The sequence below is a fragment of the Oryza brachyantha genome, chromosome 10 (genome assembly GCF_000231095.2).
Source record: "Oryza brachyantha chromosome 10, ObraRS2, whole genome shotgun sequence".
NCBI lineage: Eukaryota > Viridiplantae > Streptophyta > Magnoliopsida > Poales > Poaceae > Oryza > Oryza brachyantha.
This window is the reverse complement of record NC_023172.2, coordinates 4,748,535-4,774,481: the sequence shown is the minus strand read 5'-3', so window position 1 is coordinate 4,774,481 and position 25,947 is coordinate 4,748,535.

Genomic DNA, 25,947 nt, shown 5'->3' with positions numbered 1-25,947 from the left:
CGATATGATTACAGGAAACATGAAGATCAATAAGGCTAACAAATAAACCGATGAATTACTTGGAATAAGCAATGAATCATGTGTTGTGATCGGCTAAAACCAATTTGAATGTAATTCTCATAAGCCAATGCAACATAAATAACTGTCGATCTAAATAAATCAAGCCGATTGGTGTAGAAATAGTGCAGTAAAACAATCGGCTACTCTATTGATGTAAATATGATAAGCATGTAGATCGGCACAAACCATCGGCTATAGACGGCGGACAAACAACCAAGATCTATAAAATACCTAGCCTAGATTGCTAAGAATAATCATAGAAGATCGGACTCAACCGAGACAGTTCAAGATTAAACCTAGCAATGTCAGGATAGATACTAAACAGATCTATATTCCTATCAAGCCAATGAGCCAATGACTAGTAACTTATCGGCTAGTACTCCGATAAAACAATGAACAAAATACATTGATCTGATATAAACCATCTGACAGATGCAATCTACTAGATCGGACCAAACCGAGACAGTACTAGATTGAATATGTCAAATAGCGAATATCAAACCAATATAGATTGCCCAAAGTGGTCGACCAGATCAGCTCAAAACACGAAAGTGATCTAAGCTGAAACTGATACGATAACTAGCAATCGCGTAACTAGATTAGAAGATCAGACTGAATCGAGACAGTTCTAATCTAGTCGAAGGATTACCGTGGCCCGGCGGAACGTAGGACTTACCCCTCCGTCGGAGATCGAGACGATGCAGCCCCACGTCAAGTGCCAAGTTCCGCCGGAGTTGAAACCTTGGTTAAGAGGGTGGCGATGCGCCGAAAGAAGTTGATCTAATTGATGTGTAGATGAAAAACAATGACTACGGGCATACATAATTATACCCTCGGGTTGAGGCTAGGCCGTGTTGGACATAACATACAAATCCTAATAGATAAAAAGAAATAACAAACTAGTCCTATGCAGACTCTATCTCTAACTCCTACTAGATAAAACACACACAAGTCCTGATCGGACTCTAATCTCTTAGAGATAAAATAAAATCCTAACTAACTCTAATTAACAGATAAATTTACGCCGCCAAGCCTTGGTCTTCACGATTCCTTGTCGGATTCGAACTCTTCCGGATAAAATTTCTATCGGCGATTGCACCTTTCGTTATCCGAATCCAAACAGGAATTTATCAAATTTTGGTGTTAATAGAGATCGAACTTAATCGAGACAATTATGTTCTAGCCGATCGACGGGTTTGACGAACTTGAACTTACATTGCGAAGTGACAAACCTCGCGCCAAGAGCTCAAGCAGTCTGGAAGTTGGCGATGCGCTGAAGTTGTGTGTTTGATCTGATTGATGATTTTCAATGACCCCAGGCATACATATTTATACCCTCGGGATTTAACTAACCTAACCGGATAAGGAGCCATATTAGTAACTAACCTATTACACTAGGACTTTAATTAGATAGAAAATCCTGAACGAACTCTAAGATAAAGCCTGTCACACCCAGAAATTCCTCACACGAATTTCTGAACTTAATTGTGTATTAAATCCCTGTCCAGGACCAGCCAGGGTACACAAAAAGATAATATTGATTACATAACCATCGTTCTTAGAAACAACTGAAAATTACACTTATTCTAGCGAAAATGCAGCGGAAAGAAAAAGTTAGACTAGCTCCAGCGGGTACGGCTCCAGTCTACAGGCAAAGCTTCGACGGCAGATTAGCTCACTCCTGAGAGACACCTCCATCGGACTCGACTTCCAGCTCTAGAGGGGGAAAAAGTCGGGCAAGGCTGAGTACAAACCACCGTACTCAACAAGTAACACGGACAAGGGGAATAAATGATGCATAGGGATTATCAAGGGCAAGCTAGGGTTAGTTGTAGTAAAGCAGCAGTTAAACAAATAACAGAGATTGAAAAGAGTAAAGGTAATTGAATACAGTAAAGGACAAGTAAATAACAGTTGTAAAATACCTCAACGCTATCCAACGTTACACCACGTTGCAACAGGCCCAACCACTACTCAACGTTACGCCACGTTGCAGTAGTCCCGAGAGAAACCAGTTTACTCAAGTTATTAAAGGTTCACTAATCACAGTGAAGCTGGGAGCTCGCCCGTAACCTGGGCACGGCTATTCGAATAGTTTATACTCTGATCAGAGGTGCACTACTGTACCCACAAGACACGACTCCACTACACTTGAACGTGCGCGGACATACCACCATGGTATACCGGAAAGAAGACCGTGATAGGACCCGTCACACAACCCTCCCTATTTAATCACACCACACTTCAGGTTTCACCCCCTCCTTTACACCAAGTCAGGCAGTCCCCTCTTGTGCCTTGGTAGATCTGGAAGCAGCAGAGGCTTTCGTTATAGCATGATTGCCCGTCCATACTCCATCACGCCTACCCTTGCCTCGGTACGTCAAATAGTTTGAAGTGATGCTTCGAATCCCACCTTACCCATTTCGGCATGTGGTTAGCACTTAATTACTTCCAGGGTTTCCCGTGAACCGGTCCTTAATTGCCATGGGTGCGACTCTCAAAACCATGCACCCACAACCCACCATTATCAATATTTTAGTTGACATTAGCCCGAACCGGGTAATGAATCAATATCTCAGCTATTCAAAACTAAGCATGTTTAAATGTGATCCCATGAGCTACTTGTTCTAAGCACGGCTAAGCACTAACCTAGGCCTAACATTAATCAAGTTACCCCTGGTCCATCAATGAATAAAGTTGGATAAACAACGGCATAATAATAAGGTTTACCCGAAAAATAACATATAGTAAATACTTTAATTAAAACAATGCATGTTTGAATAAACAAAGCGGGGAATTTGCAATAATGGGTTCAACATGATCAAAGATGAGTGTCACTTGCCTTGCTCTGGCTCCTGGGGAACTTCGGCGACGATCTCGAAGTAAACCGGCTCTTCGGCGGGGTCCGAATCTAAGCGACAAAGCACAAAAATAAATAAAACAGGCACAAACTCTACTGAAACAACAAAAGAAAGCATTTTTAATGGATTCTTGACAATTTTATGAATTTAATGAAATTTGAATGGACCTAAACGGAGACTAGATGAATTACTTATGAATTTTGGAAGTTTTCTGGGTTTTTAGCTAAACAGAAAAGTCCTAAATCAATTATTGCGCAATTAATGGGGCTGCTGACGTCAGCGAGGAGAGAGGAGGCGCTGACGGGTGGGGGCCACTTGTCGGTGGGAGAGAGAGGAGGATGAGAGACTGACTAGTGGGTCCCACGGGAGGAGAGAGGGAGGAGGGGCGCGGGCAACTGACGGGTGGGTCCTGCTCGTCAGCGAGAGGGGAACAGAGAGGGGAGCGGGGAGAGCGGCTCGGGCGGATGGCGGCAACCGGCGGCGGCGACAGCGGTGGCGCACGGCGACGGCGACGACGACGCGATGGCGACGGCGTGACGGCGTCGACCGGCGTCCGGCGACGGCGCGTGGCGCGCGACCGAGGCGGCGGCGCATGCGGCGCAGTCGGGCAAAGCGGCGGCCACGGGCTGGCACGGCGACGACGACCGGGCGGCGAGCGCGGGCACGCACGGGCGCGGGTGGGGGCGACTTGACGACGGCGTCGCGAAGGCGACGACGACAGCAGCGAGCGGCGGCGACGACGAGCTCCGCACACGTCCGGCGACGGCGTGCGGCTCGGTGGTGGTCGGCCGGGAAGGAAGAGAGGGAGGGGAGGAGGAAGGGGACGCTCACCGGCGGCGGCGACCGAGCAGGTGAGTTGGCGAGGTTGAGGCGGAGGTGGTGACGCGGGTAGGAGCGGAAGATCGGCGATGGCGGCGGAGATCAATTGGCGACGGTGAGGAGGCCGGGCGCGACGGCGACCCGGTGGCGAAGGAATGCGTGGCGCTGGGGATGCTCACCGGCGACGACCGGGCGGCGGCAAGCCGGCGACGGCGAGGCGGAGGTGATGATGCGGCTGGACGGCGACGACGGGCGGCCGGCAGCGAGATCAAACGGCGGCGACGAACGGCGGGGCACAGCGGTGGCTTGGGCGGAGAGGAAAAGTGGGCGACGGCGCGGCGGCGGTGGGGATTTATAGGGTGGCAGCGCCGGCTAGGGCGGGGCAGAGGTTGGAGACCGAGTCGGGCATGGCGAGGACTCGGCGGCGGCCGTTGCGGCGACGGCATGGATTCGGACTCGGCGTGGCGCAGCGCGGCGCGGGCACGCGAGCTGGCGAGGGCTCGGTCGCTGATAGGTGGGCCCCACCTGTCAGTGGCGCGAGGGAGGAGGGAGGCGGCGTGGACTTCGCGGGCGCGCGCGGCGCGCGAGCTGGGCCGAGCGGCGGCCCAGGCGGAGGGAGGAGGCACGCGCGGGGAGGAGGCCGGCTCGGCTGGGCCGGCCTGGAGGACGGGGTGGAAAAAGAAAAAGGAAAAAGAAAAGGAAAGGGAGGAAAATTGGACTTCGGCCCAATTTGAGAAGGAAGGGAAAAAGAAAGGAAAAAGGAGGGAAAAAGGAAAACCCCACTTTTGCCGAGTTTTAAATTAACTTGTTTGGCCAAATTTTATTCTTCTGCGATTTGAATTTAAATCCAGTTAATCGATTTGCGAGCCTCGATTTACTTGAATTAATTTCTTTTAGAGGGATTTTTCCTGAGTTAATTAAGCCAGTTGTTATTTACGAATTTCTTCTTACGATTTAAGGCTTAGGACAAAACTCCGGGTGTGACAAAGCCCTAACTAATTTACACAGACTCTTGATTAATACCGAATCTATCTCTAAGCTCCCAAGCCCAATCGGACTCCAACCCCTATCCGGTTCAAACTCTATCAGCTACATCCATATCGTCTTCAATCTTCTTTTTCTAGCCGATTCGCCTTTTCTTGTTCGATTCGGACTTTAATCGCGTTTCAATTGATAACGGTAATTTGCCAAAATCTGGCGTTAATAGATCCATAAGATTTTCGTGTGTCAGGTCCTCCCCGACATCACCAAATCCATTCCCGTTGTCACCATCAGTGGAAGAGGTCGTCGTTGTCACCGTCGATGGCATCGAGAAGGGGCCTTTGCTCATCTTGCAACCTGTCAAGATGGGCGCTGATAGCCATTGAATTAGATTTGGCTTCTCAAGACTGTAAAGCGTCATGCAAGCCACAACATCGAGTGTGGTCTCCTTGAGAACCTCATGGTGCTTGTCGAATGACGCTCGACAAGCCTCTGCCACCAATGCTGGGCTACAACGCGTCAAATTGGGTTGCTTTGCCTCGGGTTGCTGCAAACGAAAACCCATCTAGCAGTCAATTATAGACAATGTTAAAAACATATAACGAACATATCAAATAAACACATACAACCACCCCCACACCCCTCCCCTCAAAACAACAAACACTCAAAAAGGGGTAAAGCAAAACTCTTTGACCAACTCTCTATGCAAAAATATTTACTCGTCAATCCTAAGTATTGCTTACGACATTCGCAAAACTCTCTGACCACAAAAAATATGTAAAAGCTACCTATGAAGTTAAATTTTGACTTTAATTATTATTTAACAACTAATGTTATATGAACTAGCCACTTCAACAAAATATTCATAGGCATATAGACAGTTAAAATGTCACTGAACATACCAATAATTTTAAAATGTATATAGAGATGAATGAGTTAAAAATTAACTGAACATCAACTCCAGCAAAACACTCTGATCACACACAAAATGTGCAAAAACTACCAACGAAGTTAAATTTTTGACTCTAATAATGGTTTAATAACTACTGTTTTGCTGCTTCAAAAAAATATTTAGAGGCATATAGACAGTTAAATTTTAACTGAACATACTCAACAGTTAAAATGAACATATAGATATAAGAGTTAAAATTCAACTGAACACTGTTACTAAGAACCCGTGTTATAGAAAACAAAAATCAATCGGAGAAAAATGTTGCTTACATCATCGACAACCGCAACATAGTCCGCCGACGATGCATGTCGTCTCCATTTGGGTCTCCCCTGCGCTGCTCCATCACCCCCATTGATGAGGATTGCCTACCGCTGGCCTGGGTCTAGGAAAGCACGACCTCACACTTGTTTTGGGAGTCTGAGAACCTAATCTTCTTTACCTTTGACGATATTTTTTTGGAGACCTCCATGATCGGGCTTGTGTGCTGTGTAAGATGCAGTTAGCGATAAACCCTAGGCATTACGGATGGGACGATATGTGTAATATAATATGGCCACTTGAGATTGAGGAGAAAAAGATTGTCGGGAAAGCGCTGCGCCATCGCTAGATATCGCTTCAAGAACAAACACTACGAGGAAAATGGGGGAGTTGTTCTCACACAACAGAAAAATGGAAAATGAACAGGCCGGAAAAGGCATGCACGACGATAACCGCACCGGTTTGGGTGTCTAAGAACCTAATCTTCTTCACCTTTGACGACATTTTTCAAGAAACCTCCATAATCGGGCTTGTGTGCTATGTAAGGTGCAGTTAGCTATAAACCCGATGTATTACAGATAGTATGATATGTGTAATGTATTGTGAAGATGATGATGCTTGGACTTACCTGCTGGCTGCCTAAAATTGAGGAGAAAAAGATCACCAGGAAAGCGCCGCGCCATCGCCGGAGATCGCTTCAAGAACAAACACTGGGAGAAAAATGAGGGAGTCAGTTCTCACACAACGGAAAAATGAAAAATGAATAGGCCAGGAAAAGCATGCACGGCGATAACCGCGCCGGTTTTGATGTGCCAACCACCAGAAGATTCGCTGCAATGATTCACGGTAACTGACATATCAAAACAACTATATTTTAATACCCCCACGATGTTGTTGAGTTAAACTTTAACTCATACTCATCTTGCAGGATGCACCTAAGAGTTAAAAATTGACTGGACACAAGCGAAAAATATTACATGATGTTTGTGTATCGGTTAAAATTTAACTGTATGTTATAGCTAGATGATACGCTTTTATTTACTGTCTGTGTGTTCTTCCGTAAATTTTTAACTGCACTTAATGTGAATATCTGCGTTGAAAAACAAAAAGTTAAAAATTAACTCAAGTTGGTTTAGGCTATTGGTGTGCTCGATGGTTGGTGTGTTTCAATAAAATTTTAACTCAAATCGATATATGCGGTGTGTTGTTCAAAAAGTTAAAATTTAACTAGGGGTGTGGTGGTAGGGGGCGATGGACAGTGTGTGGGGTTGGGGATACTGACGTTGTATCACATGTTGTTTATCACATAGCGCTCAAAGCGCTGTATAGTAGTTCTATATATATATATATATATATATGTCTTTGTTACTTTTCCTTACAAAAGATAGGAGGGAGTTGGTGGTGCGTAGATGTCAGATTCACCATGTCAGAGCAGGAGTCCGTGGGAACCTCTTAGTGAGTTCAGCTTAGGGGTGCGAGGACATGGCGTGAAAGCCTTGTCCGAGTAAAGGAAGTAACGGAGGAGAGGTTTTTGGGGGTTGGGCCCCTCAAACGAATGCGAAAGGAATTATATAGGTTTGGGCCGCCAGGAGGCATAATACCCTACTCCTGTTGCTTGCACAGTATGAGAGTAAATACGTTACAAGCTTTTGTGGGAATGTTTTCCTTGTCCTCTTCGCTATTGGCCAGGGCCTCCTTTTATACTGCAAGGGGATACCACATCGGCCACTATTTTCTATGCCCATGGCAAGCATATGATCATCATTCTCATAGGGACTGCTGCGGTAGCTTGCCGTTAGTCAACCCAGCACCACGTGCCACACCCGGAGTTTTATTCTAAGCCTAAATTCGTAAAAGAAATTCATAAATAATATTTGGCTTAAATAACTCAGGAAAAATCCATCTAAAGGAATTAATTTAATTAAATCGAGGTCCGCAAAATTATTAACTGGATTTAAACTCAAATTACAGAGTATAAAATTTTGCCCAAAAATTTAATTTAAAATTCAGCAAAAGTGAGATTTTCCTTTTTTTTCCTCCTTTTTCTTTCTTTTACCCCTCCTTCTCAAATTAGGCCGAGGTCCAATTTTCCTCCCTCTTTTCTTTTTCCTTCTCCTCCTCCCTTTTCTTTTTTCCCTCCTCCCGGCCAGCCTAGCCGAGCCGGCCTCTCCCCGCGCGCGATTCCCCCCCCTCCGCCTGGGCCGCTAGACGTCGGTGTAGCTCGTCCATCCCCTCTCGGCCCAGCGCTCGTGCCGTGCTAAGTCCGCCGCCACCTCCCTCCTTCTGCGCGCCGCTGACAGGTGGACCCCGCCTATCAAAGACCGCGCCGGCCGAACCCGCCTCCTCCCCGGCTTCCTCGCTCCGCCGCCCGCCATGGCCGAAACCACCGCCGCCTTCTCCGCTCGCACCCTATAAATCCACCTCACTCGCGCGCCGCCGCTGCCCCTTTCTACATGTCCCGAGCCGCCGCCGCGCCCTTCGCCTCGCCGCCAGCCACCGCCGCGGAGCCGCGTCACCACCTCCGCCTTGTGCTCGTCGATTGTCACGCCCAGAAATTCCTCACAGAAAAGTTCTAAATCAATTATTGCGCAATTAATGGGGCTGCTGACGTCAGCGAGGAGAGAGGAAGGCGGCGCTGACAGATGGGGTCCACCTGTCGGTGAGGGAGAGGGGGAAGGAGGGGCTGACACGTGGGCCCGGGGAGGAGAGAGAGGAAGGAGAGTCTGGAGGGTGGGACCCGCCGGCCGGCGAGAGGAAAACAGAGAGGGGGAGGAGAGCGTGGCCGGCGGCGAACGACTCGAGCGGCGCGGCGGCGGCGCGACCCGGCGGTGGCGACGACGGCGGGCGCGGCGGCGACGTTGCGACCGGCGGCAGAAGCGTCGCACCGCGGCGGCACGACGGGAACGCCGGGCGGCTCGGGGAGGCAACGACGGCGTGACAAGTGCGGCGGTGCGGTGAATGGTGGGCGCGCTCCGGTGCTGAACGGCGGCAACGCGGCAGTGATGGTGAGGCGACGAGGGTGGCGGGTGATGATGTGACGGCGACGACCGGTGACTCGCGGCGCTCGGCGATGACGACGCGGCGAGGGCACAGCGGCGGCGGTGGAGAGAACGGGAGAGGGAGGTGGGGATGCTCACCGGCGGAGGCAAACGCGGCAGAGGGTCGACGAGGAGGCGGCTCAGGTGGCGACGTCCGACGGCACGGCGGCGACGACCGGGCGATGGGATCGGGGGTGGCGGTGGTGAGGTCGGGCGCGGCGGCGACCGGGTGGCAAGAGGATGCGCGGGCGCTGGGGATGCCCACCGGCGACGATAGGGGCGGCAACCAGTCGGCGACGGCGGGGCGGAGGTGGTGACGGCGCTCCGCGGTGGCGACCGGCGGTGGAGGAGGACAGCGTGGCGGCGGCGAGAGCTTCGGGCGGAGAGGGAAAAGTGGGCGACGGCGCGGCGGCGGAGGGGATTTATAGCGCGGGGAGGCCGGCTAGGGCGGAGGCGGCGGTTGGAGACCGAGTCGGCGACGCGGCGGACTAGGCGGCGGTCGTTGCGGCGGAGGAGTTGGAGTCGGCGGCGGCGCGGCGCGGGCTCGGACTCGGCCGGCGTGGGCGCGGTCGCAGACGCGGTCGCTGACAGGTGGGCCCTGCCTGTCAGCGGCGCAAGGCGGAGGGAGGCGGCGGCGGACTTCACGGGCGAAGGGCGCGGCGCGCTGGGCCGAGCGGCGGCCTAGGGGGGAGGAGTCGCGCGCGCGGGAGAGGAGGCGGCCGGTCGGCTGGGCCGGCTCGGGAAGGAGGAGAGAAAAAAGAAAAAGGAAAAAGAAAAGGAAGGGGAGGAACATTGGACTTCGGCCCAATTTGAGAAGGAAGGGAAAAACAAAGGAAAAAGGAGGGAAAAAGGAAAGCCCCACTTTTGCCGAGTTTTAAATTAATTTGTTTGGCCAAATTTTTTACTTCTGCAATTTGAGTTTAAATCCTGTTAACTGATTTATGAACCTCAATTTAATTAAGTTAATTTCTTTTAGAGTGATTTTTCCTGAGTTAATTAAGCCGATTATTATTTACGGATTTCTTTTACGAACTTAGGCTTGGGACAGAACTCCGGGCGTGACAAACCTGCCCCCCTTAAACGGAATCTCGACCCCGAGATTCCGAGGTACTGGCAAAGAGGTGTGGATGGGCGGCCTTGATCTGACCTTCTCTTTCCCATGTCGCTTCTTCTTCTGAGTGGTGTCTCCACTGAACTCTGCAGAATCTGATCACATGGTTCCGAGTCTTCCTTTCACTGGTTTCTAGAATCCGTGCTGGTTTCTCCACATACGTCAGGTCTTCCTGTAGATCGATGTGCTCGGAGTTGGTCTGTTCTTCAGTGTCACACCCGGAGTTTCGTCCTAAGCCTAAATTGTAAAAAGAAATCCGTAAATAACAATTGGCTTAATTAACTCAGGAAAAATCCCTCTAAAAAGAATTAATTCAATTAAATCGAGGCTCGCAAATTGACTAACAGGATTTAAATTCAAATTGCAGAAGTATAAAATTCGGCCAAACAAATTAATTTAAAACTCGGCAAAAGTGGGGTTTTCCTTTTTCCCTCCTTTTTCCTTTCTTTTTCCCTTCCTTCTCAAATTGGGCCGAAGTCCAATTTTCCTCCCTCTCTCTTTTTCCTTTTTCTTTTTCTTTTTCTTTTCCTTCCCGGGCCGGCCCAGCCGAGCCGGCCCGTCTTCCCGCTCGGTCGGCCCAGCCGCGCCGGCCGCTTCCCTCCCTTCGCGCGCGCTCCCGCCTGGGCCGCGGCTTCGGCCCAGCTCGCCCGCTCGCCCGTCGCCCGCGCCGCGAAGTCCATCGCCGCTCCCTCCCCTCTCGCGCCACTGACAGGTGGGGCCCACCTGTCAGTGACCGTTTTCCCCGCGCTCGAGCCCGCGCCCGCGCCGGCCGAGTCCGAGTCGCCGCCGCGCCGCAACCGCCGCCGCCGCAACGGCCGCCGCCGAGACCGCGTCGTCGCCGACTCGGTCTCCAACCTCCGCCCGCCCTAGCCGGTCGCCGCCACCCTATAAATCCCCTCCGCCGCCGCGCCGTCGCCCACTTTCCGCCGTCGCTCGTGTCGTCGCCGCGCTGCTGCCTCTCGCCGCCGCCGCGCAATCTCGTCGCCCGTCGCCGGTCGTCGCCGCTCTGTTGCGTCACCACCTCCGTCCCTCTGTCGCCGACTTGTTGCCGCCCTCGCCGTCACCGGGGAGCCTCCTCGGCGCCGCGCATTCCCTCGTCGCCCGGCCGCCGCCGCGTCTCGCCCGTCGCCGCCGCCGATCGATCTCCACCGCCACCGCCGATCTCCCGCACCCGCCCGCGTCGCCACCTTCGCCTCGGTCTCGCCGACCCGTCCGCGCCCTCGCCGCCGCCGGTGAGCCTCCACACCCTCCTCCCCTCTTTCTCCCCCTTTCCGGCCGACCGCCGCCGAGTTGCGTGCCGTCGCCGGACGAGGCCGAAGCCCGCCGCTCCCGTCGGCCACCGTGGTCGTCGTCGCCTCCGCGTCGCCGACGTCTGGCCGCCGTCTCTTGCGCCCGCGCGTGCCGCGCTGCCGCCGCTCGCCAGTCGCCGTCGCCGCTGTTCTGCCGGGTTGCGCCCGTGCGTCGCCGCCCCGGCCGTCGTCGCCGTCGCGCCGTCGCCGCTCGCCGGTCGTCGCCGTCGCGCCGTCGCCGTCGCGTCGCCGTCGCCGTGCGCCGCCGCCGCCACGTCGCCCGCCACTCCCGCCGGTCGCCGCCGTCCACCCGACCGCGCGTTCGGTCCCCATCTCTCTGTTTCCTCTCGCTGACGAGTGGGTCCCACTCGTCAGTCGCTCCCCGCGCCCGCCTTCTCTCTCTCCTCCCGGGCCCAGCTGTCAGCGCCTCTCTCCCTCTCTCTCTCACCGACAGGTGGTCCCCACCTGTCAGCCGTCAGTACCTCTCTCCTCGCTGACGTCAGCAGCCCCATTAATTGCGCAATAATTGATTTAGGACTTTTCTGTTTAGTTAAAAACCCAGAAAACTTCTAAAATTCATAAGTAATTCATCTAGTCTCCGTTTAGGTCCATTCAAATTTCATTAAATTCATAAAATTATCAAGAATCCATTAAAAATAGTTTCTTTTGCTGTTTCAGTAGAGTTTGTGCCTGTTTTATTTATTTTTGTGCTTGTCGCTTAGATTCGGACCCCGCCGAAGAGCCGGTTTACTTCGAGATCGTCGCCGAAGTTCCCCAAGGGCCAGAGCAAGGCAAGTGACACTCATCCTTGAACATATTGAACCCATTATTGCAAATTCCCCTTTTTTTTATTTCAAATATGCATTGTTTTAATTAAAGTACTTACCTTATGCTATTTTCGGGTAAACCTTATTAGTATGCCGTTGTTTATCCAACTTTATTCATTGCTGGACCAGGGGTAACTTGACTAGAGATAGGCCTAGGTGAATGCTTAGCCGTGCTTAGAACAAATAGCTCATGGGATCACATTTAATCGTGCTTAGTTCTGAATAGCCGAGATAATGATTCACTACTCGGTTCGGGTTAATGTCAACTAAAATATTGATAATGGTGGGCTGTGGGTGCATGGTTTTGAGAGTCGCACCCATGGCGATTAAGGACCGGTTCACGGGAAACCCTAGAAGTAAATAAGTGCTAACCACATGCCGAAATGGGTAAGGTGGGATTTGGAGCATGACTTTAAACTATTTGACGTACCCAGGCAAGGGTAGGCGTGATGGAGTATGGACGGGCAATCGTGGTGTAACGAAAGCTTCTCCTGCTTCCGGATCTACCGAGGCACAAGAGGGGACTGCCCGACTTGGTGTAAAGGAGGGGGTGAAACCTGAAGTGTGGTACGATTAAATAGGGAGGGTTGTGTAACGGGTGCTATCACGGTCTCCTTTCCGGTATGCCGTGGTGGTATGTCGGCGCACGTTCAAGTGTAGTGGAGTCGTGTCTTGTGGGTACAGTAGTACACCTCTGATCAGAGTATAAACTATTCGAATAGCCGTGCCCACGGTTACGGGCGAACTCCCAGCTTCACTGTGATTAGTGAACCCTAATAACTCGAGTAAAATCTGTTATCACTTGGGACTACTGCAACGTGGTGTAACGTTGAGTAGTGGTTGGGCCTGTTGCAACGTGGCGTAACGTTGGACAGTGTTGTGGTATTTTACAACTGTTTACCTATTTATGCTTTACTGTATTTAAATTACCTTTATTCTTTTAATCTCTGTTATTTATTTAAACTGCTGCTTTGTCGCAACTAACCCTAGCCTGTCCTTGTTAATCCCGTTGCATCATTTGTTTCCCCCTTGTCCGTGTTACTTGTTGAGTACGGTGGTTTGTACTTAGCCTTGCTTAACTTTCCCAACCCAGAGCTAGAAGCAGAGTCCGATGGAGGTGCCTCTCAGGAGTGAGCTGTTCCGCCGTCGAAGTGTTGCCTGTGGACTAGAGCCGTACCCGCTGGAGCTAGTCTACCCCTTTGTTTTTTTTCCTTTCCGCTGCATTTCCGCTAGAATAAGTGTAATTTTCAGTTGTTTCTAAGAACGATGGTTATGTAATCAACATTGTCTTTTTGTGTACCCTGGCTGGTCCTGGACAGGGATTTAATACACAATTAAGTTCAGAAATTCGTGTGAGGAATTTCTGGGCGTGACATTCAGGCACACGGCTACACTTTTTGAGCTGCGACACATGGAACACGTCATGGATTCCGGCCATGTTAGCAGGGAGTTCTAACTGATACGCAACTTCTCCCCTACGTTCCACTATCCGGTATGGTCCCACGAAACGTGGTGCCAACTTTCCTTTGATCTGAAATCGGTGTACTCCTCGTAAAGGTGTGACGCGGAGATACACATAGTCTCCTGCTTCGAAGGCTAAGTCCCTTAGACGATTATCTGCATAACTTTTCTATCTGGTTTGGGCCGTTTTCAACCTTTCACGGATTGTTCTGACTTTTTCTTCCGCCTGACTTAAAACTTCAGTCCCAAAAACTTGACGTTCTCCTGTTTTATCCCAGAAGAGGGGTGTACGACACTTTCGCCCATACAATGCTTCAAAAGGTGCCATCTGCAGACTGGCTTGATAACTGTTGTTGTATGAGAACTCTGCATACGGTAAATTCTTATCCCAATGTCACGCCTAGAAATTTACACCAAATTTCTGAACAATAGCATGTATTAAATCTCGGTCCAGGCATCAGCCCGAGTACACACTATGACAAATTAATACACAGTTCCACGTCTTAAAAACAAATAAAAACAATTATCTATCGAAATGCAGCGGAAAAGGAAAACAAACTAAACCATCTAATCTTCAGCTTCAGCTGGCGAAGACGGCTCCACACCACAGGCACTCTCGACGGCGGACTGAACCCTACTTCAACCTTCGGAACAACCTTCTTCTGACACAGGCTCTGGCACTTGCTCTGGTGGGGGAAAAAATTAAGCAAGGCTGAGTACAAACCACCGTACTCAACAAGTAACACCCAAGAGAGGAAGAATAGTGAATGCAATAGGGTATCAAGGATAGGCTAAGGTTAACTTGCACAAAAGCTGCAGTAATTTAGCAAAACAGTAGATAAAATAAAGTGAAATAAAGGTAAAGTAAGCATTTAAAATAAACATCCACTGTCCAACGTTACACCACGTTGCAACAGGCCCAAACCACTGTCGAACGTTACACCACGTAGCGACAGGGTCAACCCTCTGTCCAACGTTAAACCACGTTGCGACAGACCCAAACCACTGCCAACGTTACACCACATTGCGCAGGGTCAAACCAGTTCCAAGATTAATAAAATTATTAAAGAGGTTCAACTAATCCCAGTGAATCTGTCGGTTCGCCCAATAACCGCGGGCACGGCTATTCGAATAGTTTTACTCTGCAGAGGTGTACAACTTTACCCACAAGACATGGCTGCCAAGCATGTTACCATGCCCCAACGTATCACCACGATACCTCAGTACGGAAACCATGATAAGACCTTTCACCCAGCCCTCCCTAGACAATCGCACCACACTTCAGGTTTCACCCCCTCCTTTACACCAAGTCGGGCAGTCCCCTCTTGTGCCTTGGTAGATCCGGAAGCAGGAGAAGCTTTCGTTACACCACGATTGCCCGTCCATACTCCATCACGCCTACCCTTGCCTGGGTACGTCGAATAGGGACAAGCTAGATTACGAGTCTCACCGTTGCCCATTCTGGCTTGTGGTTAGTACGTGTAAGACCTTCAGGGTTTCCTGAGAACTGGTCCTTAATTGCCATGGGCACGACTCTCAAAACCATGCACCCACAGCCCACCATAAGCAATATTTTAGTTGTATTAATCCACATCGGGAGATTAATAATGATCAAAACCATTAAAGGTCTATCAAAGTGTAACAGTAATTAATCAAGAATTGGTGATCTAGTTGAACTAAGCATGGCTAAGCATTGACTAACCCTAATTCTAGTCAAATTAACCCTGGGGTGACAATAATAAATAGGAATCAACGGATATAGAGGTAATTGCCCAATAGATAAATAAAGTAAATAGATTTGCATAAAACAATGCATGTTTGAATGTATAAGCGGGGGGATTTTATAATCATAGGTTCAATATGATCAAAGAAGGGTGCCACTTGCCTTGCTTAGACCCACGAGGAACTTCGGCGACGACTTCGAGAACGAGCGGCGCTGCGACGGGGTCAAAACCTACGACAAACAAGGCAAAACAAACAAACCAGGCTATAAAACTACTGAAACAGAGAAAGAAACTATTTTTAATGGATTCTTGGCATTTTTCTGGATTTAATGAAACTTGAATGGACCTAAACGGAGACTAGATGAATTACTTATGAATTTTAGAAGTTTTCTGGGTTTTTAGCTAAACAGAAAAGTCCTAAATCAATTATTGCGCAATTAATGGGGCTGCTGACGTCAGCGAGGAGAGAGGAAGGGAGAGCTGACATCCGGGTCCCACTGGACAGTGAGACCAAAGGAGGAGAGGGGCTGACAAGGGGGCCCAGGGGGAGAGAGAAAGGGAGAGATGGAGGGAGCTGGTGGAGCGGGCCCCACCTGGCGGAGAGAGGTGGTGGCTGGTTAGTGGGCCCTGCCAGCCAGAGGGGAGGCAGAGTAGAGGAGAGGGGTGGAGAGCTCGGCCGACGGCGCGGGGAGTGGGCGGCGGTGGGCGGCAGCCGGCGGAGGACGGCGCCCGGCGACGAGCGGCGCGAACCGGCGGGCGGCGGCGAATGGCGACGGCAGCCGAGAAGCGGGAACATCGGCGGTGCGAGCAGCGGCGGCGGGAGCGGCGGAGACGGCGAGGGCCGAGGAGAAAGGGGAGGTGGCGGTGGCGATGACCGACGGCGCGAGGGCGTCGACGTCGGCGACATCGACCGGCGACCGAAGGGCGACGACGGCGTCGGCGAGTACTGGCGCGAGGCGACGGGCGGCGGTGCACGGCGAGGCAGGGGTCACGGCGAGCGGAGCGGTGGCGGCGACTGAGGAGGTGGCGATGGCGAAGGTGGTGACGAGAACGGCGACGACGAGTCGGCGCGGAGGAGGCGGAGATAGCGACGGGGTGCCGCGGTTCGGAGCGGCGACGAGCGGCGGGAGGGAAAGACGGTGACGGACGCCAGCAGCGGGGCTTGGCGACCGTGCGACGATAGTGACGAAGGGCGGAGGTGCGATGACGAGCGCCGGCAGCGCACGACACCCAGTGACGGCGCGAGGGATCGGGTGGCGGCGGAGCAGAGCGGAGGAGGGAGCTCAGCGACGGCGTCGCGAGGGAGAGGGGGATGAGATGCGGCGTTCAGCCGGGGAGGCGGCGTCGGCGCAGCAACGACGGCGTCGGCGACGACGTCGGGCGGCGACCAGCGGGCGGCGACGACGACGACCGGCGTCCGACGACAGCACGTGGCGCGCGACCGAGCGCGGCGCACGGCGACCAGCGGCACGGCGACGGCGGGCGGACGCGGGAAGCAGCCATGCGGGAAGGCGCGGGTGGCGCGAGGACAGCGTGACGACGGTGGAGCTGGGCGACGGTCTGGCAGGGGCTGCCGGCGACCGGCGGAGTCCGACGACGACGGCGCGGGGGAGAGCTCGGCGGCGATGGAGGGAACGGGTGAGGGAGAGGGGGAAACGCTCACCGGCGGCGACAGAGAAGGCGGCGTGTCGGCGAGGGCGGGGCGGAGGTGATGACGCAGACGCGCGGCGGCTGGCGACGCGCGGTGACGAGATCGGCCGACGGCGTCGAGACGACGGGCACGGCGGCGGGAGGGATGAAGGGGCGGCGACGACGCTCGGCGACCACCGGTGGCGACGAGGGCCGGCGGAAGGTCGGTGAAGCCGAGGCGGAGGTGGTGACGCTGGTGGGCGGCGACGTCCAACGGCCGACGGGGAAATCGGCGGCTGACGGCGACGGAGGGGAGCTTCGGGCGGAGAGGGGAAAGTGGCGGCGGGGCGGCGGCGCGAGGATTTTATAGGTGGTGGCGCCGGCTAGGGCGGAGCGGCCGGTGGAGACCGAGTCGACGACGCGGCGAACTCGGGGACGGCGGTTGCGGCGGCGGAGCGAGCGGAGGACTCGGGGCGGCGGCGGACTCGGCCGGCACGGCGCGGCGTGGAGGCGGGGGCGCTGGCGGACTCGTTGCTGCGCCGACGCCGCCTCCCCGGCTGAACGCCGCATCTCATCCCCCTCTCCCTCGCGACGCCGTCGCTGAGCTCCCTCCTCCGCTCTGCTCCGCCGCCACCCGATCCCTCGCGCCGTCACTGGGTGTCGTGCGCTGCCGGCGCTCGTCATCGCACCTCCGCCCTTCGTCACTATCGTCGCACGGTCGCCAAGCCCCGCTGCCGGCGTCCGTCACCGTCTTTCCCTCCCGCCGCTCGTCGCCGCTCCGAACCGCGGCACCCCGTCGCTATCTCCGCCTCCTCCGCGCCGACTCGTCGTCGCCGTTCTCGTCACCACCTTCGCCATCGCCACCTCCTCAGTCGCCGCCACCGCTCCGCTCGCCGTGACCCCTGCCTCGCCGTGCACCGCCGCCCGTCGCCTCGCGCCAGTACTCGCCGACGCCGTCGTCGCCCTTCGGTCGCCGGTCGATGTCGCCGACGTCGACGCCCTCGCGCCGCCGGTCATCGCCACCGCCACCTCCCCTTTCTCCTCGGCCCTCGCCGTCTCCGCCGCTCCCACCGCCGCTGCTCGCACCGCCGATGTTCCCGCTTCCCGGCTGCCGTCGCCATTCACCGCCGCCCGCCAGTTCGCGCCGCTCGTCGCCGGGCGCCGTCCTCCGCCGGCTGCCGCCCACCGCCGCCCACTCCCCGCGCCGTCGGCCGAGCTCTCCCGGCACGGCGCGGCGCGGAGGCGGGGGCGCTGGCGAAACCTAGTCGCTGACAGGTGTGCCCCACCTGTCAGTGGCGCGAGGGGAGGAGGGAGGCGAGACGGACTTCGCCGCGAGCGCGGGCGAGTGAGCGGGCGAGCTGGCGAGCTGGCGAGCTGGGCCGGGCGGCGGCCCAGGCGGAGGCGCGCGCGGGCGGAGGAGGCCGGAGCGGGAGGCCGGCTCGGCTGGGCCGGCCGGGCGGGGAAAGGTGGGCCGGCTCGGCTGGGCCGGCCCGGGAAGGAGGAGAGGAAAAAGAAAAAAGGAAAAAGAAAAGGAAGGGAGGAAAATTGGACTTTGGCCCAATTTGAGAAGGAAGGGAAAAAGAAAGGAAAAAGGAGGGAAAAAGGAAAACCCCACTTTTGCCGAGTTTTAAATTAATTTGTTTGGCCAAAATTTATACTTCTGCAATTTAAATTTAAATCCAGTTAGTCGATTTGCGAGCCTCGATTTAATTGATTTAATTCCTTTTAGAGGGATTTTTCCTGAGTTAATTAAGCCAATTGTTGCTTACGAATTTCTTTTACGATTTTAGGCTTGGGATAAAACTCCGGGCGTGACACCCAAGTTCCACCAAAGTCGAGAGTGCAAGCTCTGAGCATGTCTTCAAGGATCTGGTTTACCCTTTCCGTCTGATGGGCAACATTTGTCAATTGATCAACAATTACCCAAATCGAGTCATGACCGGTAGTGGTCCTTGGTAAACCAGTGATGAAATCCATCCTGATTTCTTCCCATTTCCATTCTGGAATCTGAAGAGGCTGCAACAGTCTTGCTGGCCATTGGTTACATAACCATCGTTCTTAGAAACAACTGAAAATAACGCTTAATCTAACGAAAATGCAGCGGAAAGAAAGCTAGACGAGCTCCAGCGGGTACGGCTCCAGTCCACACGCAAAGCTTCGATGGTGGACCAGCTCACTCCTGAGAGTCTTCTCCACCAGACTCAACTTCTAACTCTAAAGGGGGAAATTGAGCAAGGCTAAGTACAAACCACCGTACTCAACAAGTAACACGGAAAAGAGGGTAATAAGTGATGCATAGGGATTATCAAGGGCAGGCTAGGGTTAGTTGCAATAAAGCAGCGGTTAAACAAATAACAGAGATTAAAATGAATAAAGGTGATTGAATACATTAAAGGATAAGTAAATAACAGTTGTAAAATACCACAACACTGTCCAACGCTACACCACGTTGCGACAGGCCCAACCCCTACTCAACGTTACACCACGTTGCAGTAGTCCCGAGTGAAAACCAGTTTACTCAAGTTATTAAAGGTTCACTAATCACAGTGAAGCTGGGAGTTCGTCCGTAACCGTGGGCACGGCTATTCGAATAGATTATACTCTGATCAGAGGTGTACTACTGTACCCACAAGACACGACTTCACTACACTTGAACGTGCACCCACATACCACCATGGTATACCGGAAAGGAGACCGTGATAGGACCTGTCACATAACCCTCCCTATTTAATCGCACCGCACTTCAGGTTTCACCTCCTCCTTTACACCAAGTCGGGCAGTCCCCTCTTGTGCCTTGGTAGATCCGGACGCAACAGAGGCTTTCGTTACACCATGATTGCCCGTCCATACTCCATCACGCCTACCCTTGCCTTGGTACGTCAAATAGTTCGAAGCCATGCTTTAAATCCCACCTTACCCATTTCGGCATGTGGTTAGCACTTAATTACTTCCACGGTTTCCCGTGAACCGGTCCTTAATTGCCATGAGTGCGACTCTCAAAACCATGCACCCACAGCCCACCATTATCAATATTTTAGTTGACATTGACCCGAAATGAATCATTATTACAGCTATTTAGAACTAAGCATGATTAACTGTGATCCCATGAGCTACTTGTTCTATGCACGGCTAAGCATTAACCTAGGCCTAACTCTAATCAAGTTACCCTCGGTCTAGCATGAATAAAGTTGGATAATCAACGGCATAATAATAGGGTTTACCCGAAGAAAATAAATACAGTGAATACTTTAATTAAAACAATGCATATTTGAATAAACAAAGCAGGGAATTTGCAATAACGGGTTCAACATGATCAAATATGAGTGCCACTTGCCTTGCTCTGGCCCGTGGGGAACTTCGGCGACGATCTCGAAGTAAACCGGCTCTTCGGCGGGGTCCGAATCTAAGCGACAAAGCACAAAAATAAATAAAACAGGCAGAAACTGTACTAAAAGAGCAAAAGAAAGTATTTTTAATGGATTCTTGACAATTTTATGAATTTAATGAAATTTGAATGGACCTAAACGGAGACTAGATGAATTACTTATGAGTTTTAGAAGTTTTCTGGGTTTTTAGACTAAACAGAAAAGTCCTAAATCAATTATTGCGCAATTAATAGGGCTGCTGACGTCAGCGAGGAGAGAGGAAGGCGGCGCCGACAGATGGGGTCCACCTGTCGGTGAGGGAGAGGGGGAAGGAGGGGCTGACACGTGGGCCCGGGGAGGAGAGAGAGGAAGGATAGTCTGGCGGGTGGGACCCGCCGGCCGGCGAGAGGAAAACAGAGAGGGGGAGGAGAGCGTGGCCGGCGCCGAATGACTCGAGCGGTGTGGCGGCAGTGTGACCCGGCGATGGCGACGACGGCGGGCGCGGCGGCGATGACGCGACCAGCTACAACGGCGCGGGACGGCGGCCGGCGGCAGAAGCGTCGCACCGCGGCGGCACGACGGGAATGTCGGGCGGCTCGGGGAGGCAACGACGGCGCGACGAGCGCGGCGGTGCGGTGAATGGTGGGCGTGCTCCAGCGGTGAACGACGGCAACGTGGCGGTGACGGTGAGGCGACGAGGGTGGCGGGTGATGATGCGACGGCGACGACCGGTGACTCGCGGCGCTCGGCGACGACGACGCGGCGAGGGCACAGCGGCGGCGGTGGAGAGAACGGGAGAGGGAGGTGGGGACGCTCACCGGCGGAGGCGAACGCGGTAGAGGGTTGGCGAGGAGGCGGGACAGGTGGCGACGTCCGACGGCGCGGCGGCGACGACCGGGCGATGGGATCGGGGGTGGCGGTGGTGAGGTCGGGCGCGGCGGCGACCGGGTGGCGAGAGGATGCGCAGGCGCTGGGGATGCCCACCGGCGACGTCAGGGGCAGCAAGTAGTCAGCGACGGCGGGGCGGAGGTGGTGATGGCGCTCCGCGGTGGCGACCAGCGGCGAGACGCGAGATCGATCGGCGGCGGAGGAGGACAGCGCGGCGGCGGCGAGAGCTTCGGGCAGAGAGCGAAAAGTGGGCGATGGCACGGCGGCGGTGGGGACTTATAGCGCGGGAGGCCGGCTAGGGCGGAGGCGGCGGTTGGAGACCGAGTCGGCGACGCGGCGGATTAGGCGGCGGCCGTTGCGGCGGAGGAGTTGGAGTCGACGGCGGCGCGGCGCGGGCTTGGACTCGGCCGGCGCGGGCGCGGTCGCAGACGCGGTCGCTGACAGGTGGGCCCCGCCTGTCAGCGGTGCAAAGGCGGAGGGAGGCGGCGGCGAACTTCGCGGGCGAAGGGCGCGGCGCGCTGGGCAGAGCGGCGGCCCAGGGGGGAGGAGGCGCGTGCGCGGGAGAGGAGGTGGCCGGTTGGCTGGGCCGGCCTGGAGGGAGAGGTGGACCGGCTCGGCTGGGCCGGCCCGGGAAGGAGGAGAGGAAAAAGAAAAAGGAAAAAGGAAAGGAAGGGGAGGATAATTGGACTTCGGCCCAATTTGAGAAGGAAGGGAAAAAGAAAGGAAAAAGGAGGGAAAAATGAAAGCCACACTTTTGCCGAGTTTTAAATTAATTTGTTTGGCCAAATTTTATACTTCTGCAATTTGAATTTAAATCCTGTTAATTGATTTGCGAACCTCGATTTAATTAAGTTAATTTCTTTTAGAGGGATTTTTCCTGAGTTAATTAAGCCGATTATTATTTACGGATTTCTTTTACGAACTTAGGCTTGGGACAAAACTCCGGGTGTGACATCGATCTTCCGCCGCCTTCATCGCCGCCGGTGAGGACCTCTCCTTGCCTTTCCTTCCCTCTTTTCCCTCTCGGATACCGCCACCGACCCCGTGCGCCGCCGCCACGTGCCTGCGTCGCCGGTCACCGTCGACGCGCCCTCGCCGGCACGATCCCTCTGCCACGCCGTCGCCGATGTGCCCACGACGCCCGTGCCTCCCTTCGCCGCCCGCGCGATCGCCGCCAGCCGACGGCCCGCGTCCCTCGGCCGTGCGCCATCTCCAGCCACCGCCGTTGGCCGTCACTGTTCCCGCTGCCGGCCGTTGTCGCCGTGCGCCGCCCCGTCGCCGTCACCGTCACCATCGGGCGCAGTCGCCGCTGCAACGGTCGCCGTCACCGCCGCCCATCTCATCGTCAGCCGAGCCACCCACCCCTCCTCTGTTCCGGGCCGCTGACGAGCGGCCCCACTCGTCAACCGCCGGTCGCCGTCTCTCCTCTCTCTTTTCCCCGCGGGGCCCACTTGCCAGCCGCTGCCCTGGCTTCCTCTCTCTCCTCCCCTCGGGCCCGTGTGTCAGCCCCTCTTCCCTTATCTACCTCACCGACAGGTGGACCCGACCTGTCGGTGCCACCTCACCCCTCTGCTGACGTCAGTGCCCCATTTAATTGCGCAATAATTGATTTAGGACTTTTCTGTTTAGTTAAAAACCCAGAAAACTTCTAAAATTCATAACTAATTCGTCCGGTCTCCGTTTAAGTCCATTCAAATTTCATTAAATTCATAACATTTTCAAGAATCCATTAAAAATACTTTTTTTTGTTGTTTCAGTAGAGTTTGTGCCTGTTTTATTTATTTTTGAGCTTTGTCGCTTAGATTCGGATCCCGCCGAAGCACTGGCTTATTTCCAGATCGTCGCCGAAGTACCCCAGGGACCAGAACAAGACAAGTGGCACTCATCTTTGATCATATTGAACCTATTATTGCAAATTCCTTGGTTTATTAATTCAAATATCCATTGTTTTTATTAAAGTATTTATTGTATTTAGTTTACGGGTGACCTACTATTATTATGCCGTTGTTTATCCAACTTTATTCATGCTAGATCAGGGGTAACTTGATTAGAACTAGGCCTAGGTTAATGCTTAGCCATGCTTAGATCAAGTAGCTCATGGGATCATTTATTAATCGTGATTAGTTCGGAATAGCTGTAATAATGATTCATTACCCGGTTCGGGTTAATGCGAACTAAAATATTGCTTATGGTGGGTTTTGGGTGTGTGGTTTTGAGAGTCACACCCATGACAATTAAGAACCGGTTCACAGGAAACCCTGGAAGTTATTTCTGTGCTAACCACATGCCAGAATGGGCAACGGTGGGATTTGAAGTGTAATTGCGAACTATTCGACGTATCCAGGCAATGGTGAGCGTGATGGAGTGTGGATGGGAGTCATGGTGTAACGATGACCTATGATGCTTCCGGATTCACCTAGGCACAAGAGGGGGCTGCCAGACTTGGTTTAAAGGAGGAGGAGATTGAATAGGGAGGGTTATGCGATGGATCCTATCATAGTTCCCTTTCCTGTATGCCATGGTGGTATGTCGGTGCACGTTCAAGTGTAGTGAGACTATGTTTTGTGGTTACAGTAGTACACCTCTGATTAGAGTAAATCTATTCGAATAGCCGTGCCCACGGTTAAGGGCAAGCTATCAGTTGTGATTAGTCAAACCTTTAATGACTTGGGTAAACTGGCTTTCACTTGGGACTACTGCAACGTGGTGTAACGTTGAGTAGTGATTGGGCCTGTCGTAACGTGGTGTAGGGTTGGACAGTGATGTGATATTTTACAACTGTTAAATATTATATCTTTTATTTATTTAATTACCTTTATTCAATTTAATTTCAGTTATTCATTTAAATGTTGCTTTATTGCAACTAACCCTAGTATGTCCTTGATGATCCTGATGCATCATTTATTACTCTCTTCCCATGCTGCTTGTTGAGTACGGTGGTTTGTACTCAGCCTTACTCAATTTCCCCCTCCAGAGTTACAAGTTGAATCCGATGGAGGTGACTCTCAGGAGTGAGCTGTTCCGCCGTCAAAGCGTTGCCTTAGGACTAGAGTCGTACCCACTGGAGCTAGTCTACGTTATCTTTCCACTGTATTTTCATTAGAATAAATGTTATTTTTCCAGTTGTTTCTAAGAACGATGGTTATGTAATCAACATTGTCTTTTTGTGTACCCTGGCTGGTCATAGACAGAGATTTTAATACACAATTAAGTTCAGAAATTCGTGTGAAGAATTTTTGGGTGCGACACCACGCCACTCCTGTCCGGTCCTATCTGTCAGTGGGTAGGTAGAAGGGGCGGCTCCCCTTAGGACCCAGCAGTCCTAGGGAGACGGGTTACTCCGGCCATGACGGAGGTGTCACAGTGCTTGTCAGGGGGCCTCGCCCCCTTTTCTCCTACGAGAAGCACCGATGGTGACGTGCTGTCATGCCTAGAAATTCCTCACACGAATTTCTGAACTTAATTGTGTATTAAAATCCATGTTCAGGACCAGCCAAGGTACACAAAAAGACAATGTTGATTACATAACCGTTCGTTCTTAGAAACAACTAAAAATAACATTTAATCTAACGAAAACAGCGGAAAAGATAACGTAGACTTGCTCCAGCGGGCATGGCTCCAGTCCATAGGCAACACTTCGACGGCAGAACAGCTCACTCCTGGGAGTCAGCTCCATCGGATTCAACATCTAGCTCTGAAGGGAGAAATAATTACGCAAAACTGAGTACAAACCACTATACTCAACAAGTAGCAAGGAAAAGAGGGTAATAAATGATGCAAGGGATCATCAAAGGTAGGCTAGGGTAAGTTGCAACAAAGCAACGTCTAATAAATAATAGAGATTAAACTAAATAAATGTAATTAAATAAATAAAAGAATAAATAAATAACAGTTGTAAAATTACCACATCACCGTCCAACATTACACCACGTTGTGACAGACCCAACCACTACTCAACACTACAACACGTTGCAGTAGCCCCAAGTGAAAGCTAGCTTACTCAAGTCATTAAAGATTCAACTAATCACAGTGAATCTGGGAGTCCGCCCTGGACCGTGGGCATGACTATTCGAATAGATTATACTCTGATCAGAGGTGTAGTACTGTACCCACAAGACATGACTCCACTGCACTTGAACGTGTGCCGACATGGCACCATGACATAACCTCCCTATTTAATCGCACCGCACTTCCGGTTTCACCCCCTCCTTTACACCAAGTCGGGCAGTCCCCTCTTGTGCCTTGGTGAATCCGAAAGCAGCAGAGGCCATCGTTACACCATGATGTCCCGTCCATACTCGATCATCCTCACCCTTGCCTTGGTACGTCAAATAGTTCGAAGCGATGCTTCAAATCCCACCTTACACATTTCGGCATGTGGTTAGCACTGAATTATTTCCAGGGTTTCTCGTGAACCGGTCATTTATCGCCATTGGTGCGAATCTCAAAACCATGCACCCACAGCCCACCATTATCAATATTTTAGTTGGCATTAAGCCGAACCAGGAAATGAATCATAATTAACAGCTATTCAAAACTAACAATGATTAAAGTGTGATCCCATGAGCTACTTGTTCTAAGCATGGCTAAGCATTAGTCTAGGCCCAACTCTACTCAAGTTACCCCTGGTATAGCACGAATAAAGATGGATAAACAACGGCATAAAAATAGGTTACCCGTAAAA